This window comes from Coregonus clupeaformis, chromosome 12, assembly GCF_020615455.1.
Source record: "Coregonus clupeaformis isolate EN_2021a chromosome 12, ASM2061545v1, whole genome shotgun sequence".
In the NCBI taxonomy this organism is placed as follows: Eukaryota; Metazoa; Chordata; class Actinopteri; order Salmoniformes; family Salmonidae; genus Coregonus; species Coregonus clupeaformis.
In genome coordinates, this window is record NC_059203.1 from 51,188,291 (window position 1) to 51,204,087 (window position 15,797).

Here is a 15,797-nt window from a genome sequence, read left to right on the forward strand (position 1 = left end):
TTACAGAAAGCAGAGGTGATGCTAATGCACTTGACATTGATGTATAAATGGAACACTTGCGCATTCTCAGAACTGTATCAAGTACAAAACCTGTTTAGCATAAAAAGTCACATTCACAACAGCTGCAAACAGGAACATGTTGCAACATTACGTGACGTTCTTAGAACAGGTCAGTGAGCATTCCAGATTAAAAAGACTGCAGTAGCTTGTGAGATGCAATACAATATACAGTCATCTGCATGGGGGTAGGAAGGGGGAGGAGGATTACAGTGAGTTCTTACAGTAGGCTAGTAGTCCACTTCCAGGTGCAGAGTTGGATGGGAAGTTTTGGGGCTCTTCCCATGTGTGTGTGTGTGTGTGTGAGAGAGAGGGGGGGCAGCTGCAACATTTGTCCCTTTCTCCTGGTTCCAGTTTTCCATCGGGAGAGAAGCAATAGATGCTTGCTGACCACCAATCCCCCCCCTTTCCCTCCTTTCTCCAACCCCTAGCTAGGCAGCTGTCGCTCTCTCACAGCCCTGCCTAGGCTAGCCTCGGCCACAGCACTGCCTGATCACAGATCTGGGGCACAATGCTTAACCCATACAGCATCGTTATACAACCCTGCAAGAAATACATATAACCCCTTGCAAGAGTCAGACAGCCTCCCTCGCAGCTTATTGTAGTTGAGCTTTGACTTTCCCCCAAATGTATTGATGGAAATTAAGAGATTATAATATTAAAAGCATTTGTTTATAGTGAGTGGAGGGATTATCATACTGGAAGGGAGGGGGGATGGAGGGGGTGATATGGTGGATGGGGTGGCCATGCTGCCTGGAATCCATGTTGGCTCAGATTCCCACCTCCCAACATTGGTCTTTCAATAGCCTCCTCAGCTGTTCAACCAACAGCTCTGTCTCCTCTCCCTGTAATGTGCTCAAATTTCACTTTTATATTTGTCAGCTCCGATAAGCTCAGAATCTATGCTCCTTTTTTGCAAAAAAAAACAACTTCCTACACGATACACACACATATGCCAGGCAGGTAGACACTAGCAAACCACAGTTAATTTGTAATAGCATGTAAACACCCATGCTGTACTTTTGGAAATAAAAGACTGCAGACCAAGGACGTACAGTTAAAGCCAGATTTGAGGGGATAAAAGCAAGAGTTAAATCTGGGTCGATTCTTTTAGGATTTGCCATCTGGCCTCTTGCAGTGCATGTTCATTTTACAATATGTTTTTTTCACTCTCTCTTGATTTAGCGATGCATGCAAAACAGAACAGACACAATCTCATATTACCAAAATAAACATGTTCTTACAGATCAACATGTTTTGGCTTCTGGCTAGTGCTCTATGCTACTTGTGTTTGAATAAATTGGGAAACAGAAGAATATGTGCCATCTTTTTAGCTAATCGTTATGGCTATGCCAACCTGAGATTCACATAATGATAACGGGTCCCCAGAAGGAGAGGAGTTAAGACAGATAGGTGCTCTGATAGGTGAAACTCGTGAATGATAAGACTATTTCATCTGGTTCTCTGTCAAATTCTCAACAATGTAAGGAATCCCATCTGTATGTTTACACATGTAAGATCATGTTGATTCTTCTACCACCAGATTGTGTTGATACAGAGTGAGGCTTTTTATTACCTGCAAGATTTTCCTTCCAATTTCAAATGTTTTGAAGTGCAAATGACTCTACCAATAATGTCTTCGGTGGTCATTGTTGTTGGCTTTACATTTTAATTCCCACATCAAAGAGAAAACACGTTACTGAGCGGTCTTCTCCAATTTAAGAGATCTGTACCAACTTGCAGCATATATACAACCGCTTTGAACCAAGATGCAAGTGGAGCATGAACCAAAAAGTAATCTCAGTGAGCAACACAAACTGAAGGAGTGATAGTGATCAGTAAACAGTCACTAGTTTGTTAATGTGCATCCTGGCAGTCCTCAGTCTGAACCCGGACGGTGGTGAGGGCGGGGTGAGCAGGAAGAAGAAGAGGTGCGAATGAACGACACACAGATTAGAAGTGACCTCTGTGGCTTCGGCTCAGCGGCCATCGTTTAAAACTCACCCCGGCAACAAAGGCCTCAATATCCCCCAACGCCCACAAACTCTTCCAATTCTATTAAACCCCATGAACGCTAAATAATTGAGCCTCGTATTTAGCTGGTCTTATCTTGGTGGGGTGTCTAGCTACTTTAAAGCGGGTGTTTGCACTCACACACCCCCTCGTCCCTCTGAGACCTGTTTCCTCCTCACTAAAGATTAAATGGCCCCGGCCCAATGGCAGCTCCTCAGCCCCTTCATTAATCCAGATTAAAACGGAAATAATCTCTTAAATTGTCTCACACCCAGCATCATTGCGGACGGTTATCCAACAGTACACTGTGTTATTCAACAGAGGACAACAACTCGGACTCCTCACTGGCTGCTCAGTTTGTGTGATTTTACAGGAACGAGATAATTTAAAGGTCTCTGAAGGCCACTTTTCTGTTTCTTGGTGCTTTTTCAGGTTTGGTTTTACTACCTGCTCCACTCTGTTCAGCCATTTGCTCTGCTTCTCATGCTGTTACATTGAGAAGAGCGTTTCCTCCAGATTGAGTGGACAGACTGCACTCGCTGTCTCCACACATTTGCCTCTCCGCTTTGCATTCATGCATCCTGAAGCGTGGCCAGGAGAGGCTTTTAAGGGAGGAATGTACAGTAGGGAAGGATGGAGAGATTATCAAGCTTGATGACTGTGGTGGTGCTTGTGTTTCCAGATACACACTAAGGGCCACAGGATGGGAGCGGAAGCATAGTGCTTCCGCTGTATGTGCAGAGTTTATTGTCTATTGATAACATGCAAGTCAATTACTGTCAATTATGTGCATTCCTTCACAGGTTAAAGTGACATTATGGGAGTTGCACGGAGATCACACCCTGACATTGATGCTGCACTGGGGGCCAAGCTTCCACTTCCCAAGCCACTGGGCCAAGCTTCCACTTCCCAAGCCACTGGGCCAAGCTTCCACTTCCCAAGGCACTGGGCCAAGCTTGCCCTTCCCAAGCCACTGGGCCAAGCTTGCCCTTCCCAAGCCACTGGGCCAAGCTTGCCCTTCCCAAGCCACTGGGCCAAGCTTCCCCTTCCCAAGCCACTGGGCCAAGCTTGCCCTTCCCAAGCCACTTGCCCTTCCCAAATAAATGTCTCTGTTTGTGCCTTCTTACACAGTAGTATACTATCAGGTTCTCACATTTCCCCTTAGCAGGAGCATGATGGAGTAGAGAGGATGACAGGGAGCTGGGATTTCACTCTGTGGACTCACTGTGCTGCCTAAGGGCTTCCAGCAGAGACACAGACATCAGCCTGCCAGATGGGTCCATCCGCAGCGACAGTACATAATGAAGAACAGACAGTTAAAGCTGGAATCCATAGCGGAGTTTGCGGTTTGTTTGCAATATTACAACAAAGTTACTTCAAACAACGAATACTGCTTTTTGTCCCTCAGACATCATTGCACGCGCGATAGAACAGCAGAGTATGTACTTCTTAACAACTGCATCTAGGGCAACTAGTGGCGCTGTTTCACCTTATGCGGATCTCAGCTTTAGGACAAAATCTTAAATAACACAGTACATACACAACTACCAGATTCCATACGTAACTCCATACATGCAACAACATATACACTGTATGCACAATATACACACATTCTACAATATATAAACACCCATTCTACAAACTGCATCTTTACCGTTTGCCACAAAGAGACTTGTATCTCATTATACTATCGCTCTATAACTAGGCTTCCAACTGTGTGTTTGTAAATGTTGACATTTGGTTGTGTAGATGTGTGGGCAGAGCTGACTGGGAGCCGTGTGACTCAGCATGCCTGGCCTGGGGGATCCCTCCACTGTACCCTTTAAAAAGAACAGGACCCTGGTTGTTCTACTGCAGCATCAACATCCATCAGGCCTGGAGCCTGAGGCCCACCACTACTAATCACAGACCCAATTCTGTCTGATGTCACAGAACCTCCTCGGGAGGGAGTATGGCGGGCGCTGGCTGAATGTGCACGGAATGCCTAACGCATGCAGGAACATCGTTTCCGCTCTAGTAGGTCCCCATGGAGAGGAAGAATTTGAGGGCTTGAGGAGAACACCAACATGCCAATCCCCACGAAGCAAACAGGAGCTCGACAGAGCTGAGCATCATCACGCCTGGTTACACAACGCATTGAGCAGAGGATCTTAGTCATCCAACCCTCTATATGACCATAAATAGCCTGGCCATCACAGCATAGATCATGTATAGAGACAGACCTACAGTACAGCTCATGGACATTGATACAGCCTTGTAGTACTGGGTCTCAATATGGGGAATCCTGGTAAGCGATTTGCCCTGCCTTGTCACTTGACTTTTACCATTAATGTGACACAGTGCTTGACCCACTCCCAACTAGGGTTGCAAATTTCCAGGAACTTTCAATAAATTCCCTGGTTTTCCCAAAATCCCAGTTGGAGGATTCCCGAAATCAGGAGGGAATAAGCAGGGAAAACCATGGAATTTATTGAATGTTCCTGGAATTTTGCAACCCTACTCCCAACTCCCCTAGGATCAAAGGCAGTGCCCAAGATCCTGACCTTCTAAATTATTGTGTAATGTGTGTGCAGTCATTTAACTAAATGGTTATTTATTGATACGCTTGCACAGACTGCTAAAGCCTTAATAAATGGTCCTAGCTATGGCCCACCCCTCAACTCTTGTTTGTCTTTATGGCCAGAATAAGGATTACAATCACAATTGAAAAAGCAACAGCCTCTAGAATCTACAGTCATATTGGGATCGTATTTCCTCATCTATTCCTCATCTGGTCACAGAGACAAAACAGCAGTGATGGAGAGGAGTCTTTAATCTCAGAAATAGAGACACTCCCCAACCAGGCATCATGTGGGAAATACAGCCGACAGAGTGAACTATATGACCACCATTGCCTCATCCTAACCCACATCAATAAGATGTGACAGACAGAGAACCCATCTGGACTCTCCTCTCTACGCTGACATCATCCCTCTACTATTCTATTCATAGTGGGCAGACCAATGCAATGCCCGTACCAGCCTCTGGTTCTACCCCGCATGGTGGAGGAGGAGGAGGAGGGGGGTTCTTTGATGGGATGAGATGAGGCATTCACCACTGGCCGTGAGGAGGCAGACTGAGGAGGGCTGGGGTGGTTGGTGGGGGAGGTTGGCTGGCGCAGGGTGGAGGGCAGCGAGCGGAGGGCTGTGTTGGTAATGAATGGCAGTCAGTGTGCATCAGTGTCAGACAGGCCTGTTATTAAGTCCACCGGATATATCCCAAATTAAAGATGTGGGTTACAACCTTAACCCCTGTGGCTCGGGCTCTGACTGTATGAGCCAGCCCAGCTGCTGCTGCTGTGGCTTGCATGGCTATTACAGGGCACTCCAGTCTCAATGCAGCATTACTCAACTGAGACCAGAGAAATGTATGTGGCCAGAATCTCAATAATCAGACCATTTACTGTTCAGCTCCCTCAACAGATTGGAATGAAATGGGTTCTCAGACATAGTAGCAGGATATTGATAAACAGCTAAGTGCCACTCAAACAACACTACAAATCTACCCTGATAAAGCATCCACTGTTTTAGCGTTACGTTAGCAATGCATCATCGGCTCAGAGACTGAGTTCCATTTCGCCTGAATACAGGCCATACTGTGTGATTCTGCAGCATCGCCGATCCCTCTGCTCCTCTGGGAGAAGGAGAACACTACTCTCTGGTCTCAGCTCCACTCGCATGTGATCATCCAAGATGGCTCTTATCGTCCGCTCCCTGGTTTATAAATAACAAAGAAAAAGGCCTGAACATCTTTGTGTGATTCAGTGATGCACACACAAGCTCTGTTTACAGCAGGCCATAACTCCGCCTCTCTCCATTTGCTGACTGTTTCATGCGGCCACAGCAAACAGCACTCTCTTCCTGCCTCACGCTTGTTTGTTCCTCGAACCAGCATCCCGAAAGTTCAGCTCTGGCACGGCCATTAAACATTTAATGGTTGACTTTTACTAGTTTTATTTTCACATGAATATGTGAGGACGCTGGCTGTCACAGCATGCAGAGAGAGCCAGTGCTGGTTGAATGCTGGCTCTACTCTCCATCACCTATGGTGCACACACCTAGAACACCAACCTCCAACCCATTAGACTACGCAACAGCTACAACCTCTGATTTATTTTTCCATGCGATGGCAGCAGGGATTGAAACCACTATATGTTTAAAACATGGAGCAGGTTTGTATTGACATTCTAGTCAGGGTGGAGTGACAGGACTGTTAAGAAGATGGATGGACTTGTCCCTGGTGTTGAGATATTGTCACACCCTGATCTGTTTCACCTGTCTTGTGCTTGTCTCCACCCCCCACCAAGGGGTTTCCCATTTTCCCCATGATCCCCTGTGTATTTATACCTGGGTTTTCTGTTTGTCTGTTGCCGGTTCGTCTTGTATTGTCAGGTCGTCCCAGCTTGTTTCCTGTTTTTCCCTGCTCTATAGTTTTTTGTTTCTAGCTTTTCCGGTTCTGACCTTTCTGTCTGCCCTGACCCTGAGCCTGCCTGCCGTTCTGTACCTGCCTGATTCTGACCTGGTTTATGAACTTCTGCCTGCCATGACCCTGTCTGCTGTCCTGTACCTGTCGGACTCTGATCTGGTTACGAACCTCTGCCTGTCCTCGACCTGTCCTTTGCCTTCTCCCCGTGTTTTAATAAATTATCTGAGAACTGAACCATATGCCTCCTGTGTCTGCATCTGGGTCATATCCTGAGTCGTGATAGATATCAATGATTTGTTCATAGAAAGCAACAGCCCTGCTCCACATATTGACCAAATGTTTTCGAGAGTCTAAACATTGGCCTTATCCTCCTCATTCCTCCTGGTTTACAAATCTAATAGCAACTCAGTGTATTTTTCTTGCGTTCTGAGGTTAAGGGCTCTCCATTATGTCCTGATGCTAAACAGTCTTTCTTCTAAGTAAAAAACCATTGAATCTCGCATTGTATCACAATTGTCTGTAACCTTTGGGGGGGGGCATACCGGTGCAACATCTGAATATTTTTTATGAACCTGCCACAGTGAGCTGAGATGCACCCAGCAGGGAAGGGGAGGTGTGTCACGAACGACAGGGAGAGACCAAGGCGCAGCGTTGAAAGCGTACATATTTATTAATAGAATGATCACACGATCAAAACAACGGACGATAACGTGATGTCTACGGTTTAACACAAACCAAACAAGAACAAGAAACCACAAACACAAAGTGAAAGACAGACAGTTAAATATGGCTCCCAATCAGAGACAACCAGCTGACACTCGTTGCCTCTGATTGGGAGTCACTCAGGCCAACATAGAAATACAAACATAGAATTACACACCCTGGCTCAACATAACAGTGTCCCCAGAGCCAGGGCGTGACAGTACCCCCTAAAGGCGCGGACTCCGACCGCGCCAACTAAGCTACCACAGGGGAGGGACCGGGTGGGCACTCCGCCTTGGCGGCGGATCCGGCTCGGGCCTGATCCCCACTCCCTCTCCAACCCCCCAAAGTACCCCTGGTCCGGTCTGGCCCCGCTGGCCGGAGCTGGACTGCACACTGATGGAGCGGATTGCTCTAGCTCCGGCGTAACGCATCTGACCGGTGCCGGACCAGGCACCAGTGGAACAGGCACGGGCCGTGCCGGACCGACGACGCACACCACTGGCTTGGTGTGGGGAGCAGGAGCGGGCCGGACCGGGCTGACGAAGCGCACCACTGACTTGGTGCGGGGAGCTTGGATGGGCCGGACTGGGCTGGCGACGCGCACCACAGACTTGATGCGGAGAGCAGGAACGGGCCGGACAGGGCTGATGAAACGCACCACAGACTTGGTGCGGGGAGCAGGAATGGGCCGGACTGGGCTGGCGACGCGCACCACAGACTTGGTGCGGAGAGCAGGAACGGGCCGGACAGGGCTGACGAAACGCACCACAGACTTGGTGCGGGGAGCAGGAATGGGCCGGACTGGGCTGGCGACGCGCACCACAGACTTGGTGCGGAGAGCAGGAACGGGCCGGACAGGGCTGACGAAACGCACCACAGACTTGGTGCGGGGAGCAGGAATGGGCCGGACTGGGCTGGCGACGCGCACCACAGACTTGGTGCGGAGAGCAGGAACGGGCCGGACAGGGCTGACGAAACGCACCACAGACTTGGTGCGGGGAGCAGGAATGGACCGGACCGTACTGGGGACACACACCACTGGCCCTACACCGGGATCTGGAACGGGCCGGACCGGACTGGCAACACACGCCAGTACCTCTCGCCGTGCCTCTACATCCTCCATCCCCTCTTCGACCAGTGGCCCCCGTAACCTGGCGGCCTCCTCTGGCAACCCGCTGGGCCGCTCTATCGCGGCCTCCTGCTGGTCCGACGTCGTGAGCCCCCCCCTAAAAATTTTCTGGGAGTCTCTCCTCCCGTGGGCCAGGCCTCGATAATTCTCGCCCAACTCTCGCTCTTCTGCTTCCAATCTCCGCCATTCAGCTCCTCATTCGGCTTGACCCAGTCGAAGCTCTGCCTCCACTGTTGCCAAGTCCACCCACTCTGCTCCTCACTAGGCTGCTTGGTCCAGTTCTGGTGGTTTCTTCTGTCACGAACGTCAGGGAGAGACCAAGGCGCAGCGTTGAAAGCGTACATATTTATTAATAGAATGATCACACGATCAAAACAACGGACGATAACGTGATGTCTACGGTTTAACACAAACCAAACAAGAACAAGAAACCACAAACACAAAGTGAAAGACAGACAGTTAAATATGGCTCCCAATCAGAGACAACCAGCTGACACTCGTTGCCTCTGATTGGGAGTCACTCAGGCCAACATAGAAATACAAACATAGAATTACACACCCTGGCTCAACATAACAGTGTCCCCAGAGCCAGGGCGTGACAAGGTGGTAGCAGATAAGAGAACCCATACGAAAAACGACATGATTTCACATGTGACATTTCCACATGTTTTGCACATGTGAAATCATGTGAAACCATGTGTTTTGGAACACTTCACATGTGTTGATATTTCACATGAAGTTTCACATGTAGATTTGCACGTGATTACATAACCTTTCACATTTGGATTAACATTTTCACGTGAGTTTGCCCTGCAAACAAAAATGAGTCATTATTATACACTGACAGTGCTTTCAACATACAGTGTTTTCAACTTACATATCTGACACACTGACATACAAGACGACATTGTGCATGTTTATTTATACAGTAATTATTATTCAACATGTCCTTACCTAGGATCAGTGCTGTGTATTCGTGAATGCCAAGGGAAGCCAGTCTTCCCCAAAATATTTACCAAGAAAAATACGAAATAATGTATAAAATAATGTATCTTTCGTCTCTGTGTTTCATAATTTTCCTTCAATTCGCAAGAGGCTGAATTTATCTCACAGGAGAAAGCATCCGAGCAGCGAAACAGTGCCCTCTGTCTCAGTATGTGTAGCCTATGTATCTGAAGCTGTCTGGCCTAAAAGTGTATGACATTGTTGCTGCCCGTAGCATTGAATTCAATAGCAAAGGAAGCCAGTGAGCATTTGGCCTCCCTTGATAAAAATAAATAATCTAAAATAATAGCCAATTAGCGTTGAGCTAAACTGAGTGAGCTCAAATGTGAAAGGTCCTGGCGCTAGGGCTGTTGCAATGACCATATTACCGCCACATCGGCAGTCATGAGTCATGACCGCAATTAAATTCCACGTGACTGTGGAGTCACGGTAATCTCCTCTTATGCACTCTGGACATGCGTTGGTAGTACCCAACTCGCTAACGACCATCAGGTCGCTAATGGCCTGGGACTCAGTGCTCTATTGTCCCTCTAACCACTCTGACATCAGTGCAAATGCAATCCAAAATCACAAACACATCATCAAAACAGTATCTTTTAAAATGCACCATTAGACTACATTTTTGGACCTCACTGTGATCAATTTGAAGAAAGAAGTTCAACAACAGGTTGAAACTAAGTGGAAAAAATTGTTGTTGTGGATGTTGTTTCTAAGGTGATGATTAATTCAAAACATTTAAGACGTTGCATGTAGAACACCCATATGTATAGTAGAGCTTATGCATACGCATATGCCCCAAAAAATATGAATTAAAATAACGATTGTGCCATTATACAATACATAGCCTAAGAGCCTACCGCATATTATGCACGGCAGAAAAACATTTAAAAAAAACGCATTTAAGATGTCTTTGGTACATAATTGGTCTAGCCTTTGAGTGTGGACTGTATTATTATGCATACTGGATGGACTGGTTACCTTATGCTAAGCTCCAAACTTTCTATCCATGAGTCTGGAAGAGAACTTCTAGGCCTAGGCGATGCTGTTGGGTCATTGATTGCGCAGGGCGGCTTACAGAGTTAGCCTACAATTATAGTGAATTTGTATTTGAATATTAATAGCCTAGTAATAGGGCATTTTATTTATATTTTCATAATTAATAGGCTGACAGAATATCTCACCTGTCACGGATCCCCCCGGTACTGCTGCTCATTCCATTCACCAGCTCCGGAGGTCTACGTCACTGGCCTTCCAGGCGTCACTGACCTGGTTCATTACCACCAACCCCGGACTGTCTTGTGTCATTACACACACCTGGTTCCCATTCCACCTGATTAGTGTGTGTATATACAGTGGGGAGAACAAGTATTTGATACACTGCCGATTTTGCAGGTTTTCCTACTTGTAGAGGTCTGTAATTTTTATAATAGGTACACTTCAACTGGGAGAGATGAATGAGTACAACCCCAAGAACACCATCCCAACCGTGAAGCATGGAGGTGGAAACATCATTCTTTGGGGATGCTTTTCTGCAAAGGGGACAGGACGACTGCACCGTATTGAGGGGAGGATGGATGGGGCCATGTATCGCGAGATCTTGGCCAACAACCTCCTTCCCTCAGTAAGAGCATTGAAGATGGGTCGTGGCTGGGTCTTCCAGCATGACAACGACCTGAAACACACAGCCAGGGCAACTAAGGAGTGGCTCCGTAAGAAGCATCTCAAGGTCCTGGAGTAGCCTAGCCAGTCTCCAGACCTGAACCCATGGGGCGGTGCACATTTGGCCCAGCGTCGTCCAGGGTAGGGGAGGGAATGGCCGGCAGGGATGTAGCTCAGTTGGTAGAGCATGGCGTTTGCAACGCCAGGGTTGTCGGTTCGATTCCCACGGAGGGGCCAGTATGAATAAAAATAATAATGTATGCACTCACTAAGTGTAAGTCGCTCTGGATAAGAGCGTCTGCTAAATGACTAAAATGTAAAAAATGTAAATCTAAAATCTTTGGAGGGAGCTGAAAGTCCGTATTGCCCAGCGACAGCCCCGAAACCTGAAGGATCTGGAGAAGGTCTGTATGGAGGAGTGGGCCAAAATCCCTGCTGCAGTGTGTGCAAACCTGGTCAAGACCTACAGGAAACGTATGATCTCTGTAATTGCAAACAAAGGTTTCTGTACCAAATATTAAGTTCTGCTTTTCTGATGTATCAAATACTTATGTCATGCAATAAAATGCAAATGAATTACTTAAAAATCATACAATGTGATTTTCTGGATTTTTGTTTTAGATTCCGTCTCTCACAGTTGAAGTGTACCTATGATAAAAATTACAGACCTCTACATGCTTTGTAAGTAGGAAAACCTGCAAAATCGGCAGTGTATCAAATACTTGTTCTCCCCACTGTATGTGCCCTCTGTTCCCCATTGTCCTTGTCGATTATTGTCCCATTTCCGTTGGTCTCGTGAGTACATTGTATCACAGTTTACATGCCGAGTAATTCTGCACTTGTTATTACGGGTCTCGCCCGTGTATTATTTAGAGGTTTACACCTCGTTCTTTTGTTTGGGTTACAGCCCTGTTATATATATATATATATATATATATATATATATATATATATATATATATATATATATATATATATATACACGTGTTTGTTTTGGGCTTCGTCCACGTCGTTTTCCATGACGTACCTTATGTTGGATTGAGTAATAAAAAAAAATATTACGTATTCCTGCGCCACCATGCGTTCCATTCCTCCTTTCACTCCTTCATTCCTTTCTCGAGCACGCAGAGATAGGGGCTGTAAACAGTTGAATTAAATATGTTTCATTGTGAAAACATGTTACTATCAATGTTTCCGAACAGATTTCACTTGGTTTCCCAAATTAAGAACTGGGTAGCTGCAGGAACATGGTTGGAGAATCCATGGCATACAGAGTTTGGCCAGATTATCACCTGTCGCACAGCGAGAGACTGCATGCTCCTGAAACAGTGGTTGATGCGTGAAGTGAAATAAGCCCAGATATTTCTAAATGCAATCCCATGTGAAAGCAGAGTTTTGATGGTTGCCACTAAAAAGAGGAGGTTCCCAGCTGCTACTATATGTAGGCCTATTTCTCAACTGCTAAAACCGGAGTAGCCTACCCAGCAATTTGGGAAAGCGGCCTCCATCTGCTATTTGAGTGCATACGGATTACATGTATTCCCCCCCTCAGAACAGTCTCAATTCGTTGGGGCATGGACTCTACAAGGTGTCGAAAGTGTTCCACAGGGATGCTGGCCCATGTTGACTCCAATGCTTCTCACAGTTGTGTCAAGTTGGCTGGATGTCCTTTGGGTGGTGGACCATTCTTGAAACACACAGAAAACTGTTGAGCTTGAAAAACCCAGCAGCGTTGCAGTTCTTGACACAAACCGGTGCGCCTGGTACCTACTACCATACCCTGTTTAAAGGCACTTAAATATTTTGTCTTGCCCATTCACCCTTTGAATGGTACACATACACAATCCATATTTCAATTGTCTCAAGGTTTAAAAATCCTTCTTTAACCTGTCTCCTCCCCTTCATCTACACTGATTTAAGTGGATTTAGCAAGTGACATCAATAAGAGATCATAGCTTTCACATGGATTTACCTAGACAGGTTAAAGTCATGGAAAGAGCAAGTGTTCTTAATGTTTTGTATACTCAGTGTATGTTTTGATTTCTAAGACATTCTAAGGTTTGTATCATTCACAACTAAATTAGCAAAATAACCAAATCTAGCGACCTGTTCCAAATTATCTCTCCTTACGCTCAACATAGCCACTTCATATGGGCACTCGCTCCGGAATGGGAAAAATATCCTTTCTATTTTATTCAGCTAAGTTCAATTACATAATTCTTACGATAAAATCATATAACATAAAATATTGGCACTGAAATCACTCCATACATGGGACTTATAAGCATATCTTGCCTGCTAAATTAACTAGCTAGCCTACAACCTATGGCATGGCACATAGCCAGATAACATACAGTAGGCCGACTCATATTAGGTTCTTCTGAAATACATTTTCTTCATATAATAATGTTTCTTTAGACCTGCCTAAAATTAATCATGGATTTATTGCATTTATTATACTTTTTTAAATGTAGATGTTCCAAAGGTGCGCAACAGCAGCTTGTATTCTTGGAGGGCTGGAGATGCTAAACATGTTTATGTTAATTGCAGTCAATTACAGTGAGACCGGCAGTCGTTTGCATGACAATAACCAGCTGACAAAATGTCATGACTGCCACAGCCCTACCTGGCGCATCAAAAGAAAGTGTCAAGGGAAGTCAGTTTGGATTTGGCTTCACACCAATCACATCACATCAAAAGCAAAACATAATTGACATAAAAAAACATCAATTGTTGCATCTCGTTTTGTCCTTGTCCTCCGGTGGCTAGCTAGCTAAAATCTTCCTTGTCCTAAATTAGCCATGGATGGAGATAGGGATTTGGACTTGTGGTTTTACTTAATTCTCTGTACTGGCCAATGATTATAAAGTGATTCTCTGGTCCAACCATCAATTCATACATTGTGCCCCTGGCCTGAAAGGATGGAAGTTCAATATGTAGCTAGAAGTGGTAGGCTAAAATTAACTAGCTGGCTCATCGTTGCCCATGAAAGGAAGTTAGGCTAGCGAGTAAGCATTTTAGCCAGGTAGTCTAGGACAAGAAAAACTAAAAGCGTGTAATGTATGACAAGGTCATAGATCATTTCGGCAATATGAAAGAGAGGAGGATGGCATTGGCGTTCCTCTACAAGCAGGGTTAGTCAACATGTTTTTTCTACTTGCACACACACACACACACACACACACACACACACACACACACACACACACACACACATACACACATACACACATACACACATACACACACACACACACACACACACACACACACACACACACACACACACACACACACACACACACACACACACACACACACAAATCAGTACCATGGACAGCCACATCACACTCACAATTTGCTTGAAAATGCCGTAGGTCCCTCAAACTCAACTCTGGACCTCGAAGCCAGTTCCATTGGTTTTTGTTCATTGTTCCCCTCTAATCAGGGACTGATTTAGACCTGGGACACCAGGTGGGTGCAATTAATTATCAGGTAGATCTGGTAGAAAGGTTATAGAGCAAACAACGCAATTATAACAACATATAGGTTGTACACTGAACAAAAATATAAACACAACATGTAAAGTGTTGGTCCCATGTTTCATGAGCTGAAATAAAAGATCCCATAAATGTTCCATATGCACAATAAACGTATTTCTTAAAAATGTTGTGCACAAATTTGTTTACATTCCTGTTTGTGAGAATTTCTCCTTTGCCAACATAATCCATCCACCTGGCAGGCGTGGCATATCAAGAAGCTGATTAAGCAGCATGATCATTAAACAGGTGCACCTTGTGCTGGGGACAATAAAAGGCCACTCTAAAATGTGCAGTTTTGTCACACAACAAATTGCCACAGATGTCTCAAGTTTTGAGGAAGCGTGCAATTGGCATGCTGACTGCAGGAATGTCCACCAGAGCTGTTGCCAGATAATTTGATGTTAATTTCTCTACCATAAGCCACCTCCAATGTTGTTTTAGAGAATTTGGCGAGCGGTTTGCTGATGTCAACGTTGTGAACAGAGTGCCCCACGGTGGTGGTGGGGTTATGGTATAGGCAGGCATAAGCTACGGCCAACAAACACAATTGCATTTTATCGATGGCAATTTGAATGCACAGAAATACTGTGACGAGATCCTTAGGCCCATTGTCGTGCCATACATCCGCTGCCATCACCTCATGTTTCAGCATGATAATGCACGGCCCATGTCACAAGGATCTGTACACAATTCCTGGAAGCTGAAAATGTCCTAGTTCTTCCATGGCCTGCATACTCACCAGACGTCACCCATTGAGAATGTTTGGGATGCTCTGGAACGACGTATGTGACAGCGTGTTCCAGTTCCCGCCAATATCCAGCAACTTCGCACAGCCATTGAAGAGAAGTGGGACAACATTCCATAGGCCAGAATCAACAGCCTGATCAACTCTATGCGAAGGAGATGTATCGCGCTGCATGAGGCAAATAGTGGTCGCACCAGATACTGACTTGTTTTCTGATCCAAGCCCCTACTTTGTTTTAAAGGTATCTGTTACCAACAGATGCATATTTGTATTCCCAGTCGTGAAATCCATAGATTAGGGCCTAATGAATTTATTTCAATTGACTGATTTTCTTATATGAACTGTAACTCAGTAAAAAAAATTGAAATTGTTGCATGTTGCGTTTATATTTTTGTCCCTGACTTCATTTTACCCACGCACCGCTACTGCCTGGGATTTGAATGTACAACCTCTTGGTTCACAGCATTCCGATTTTCCT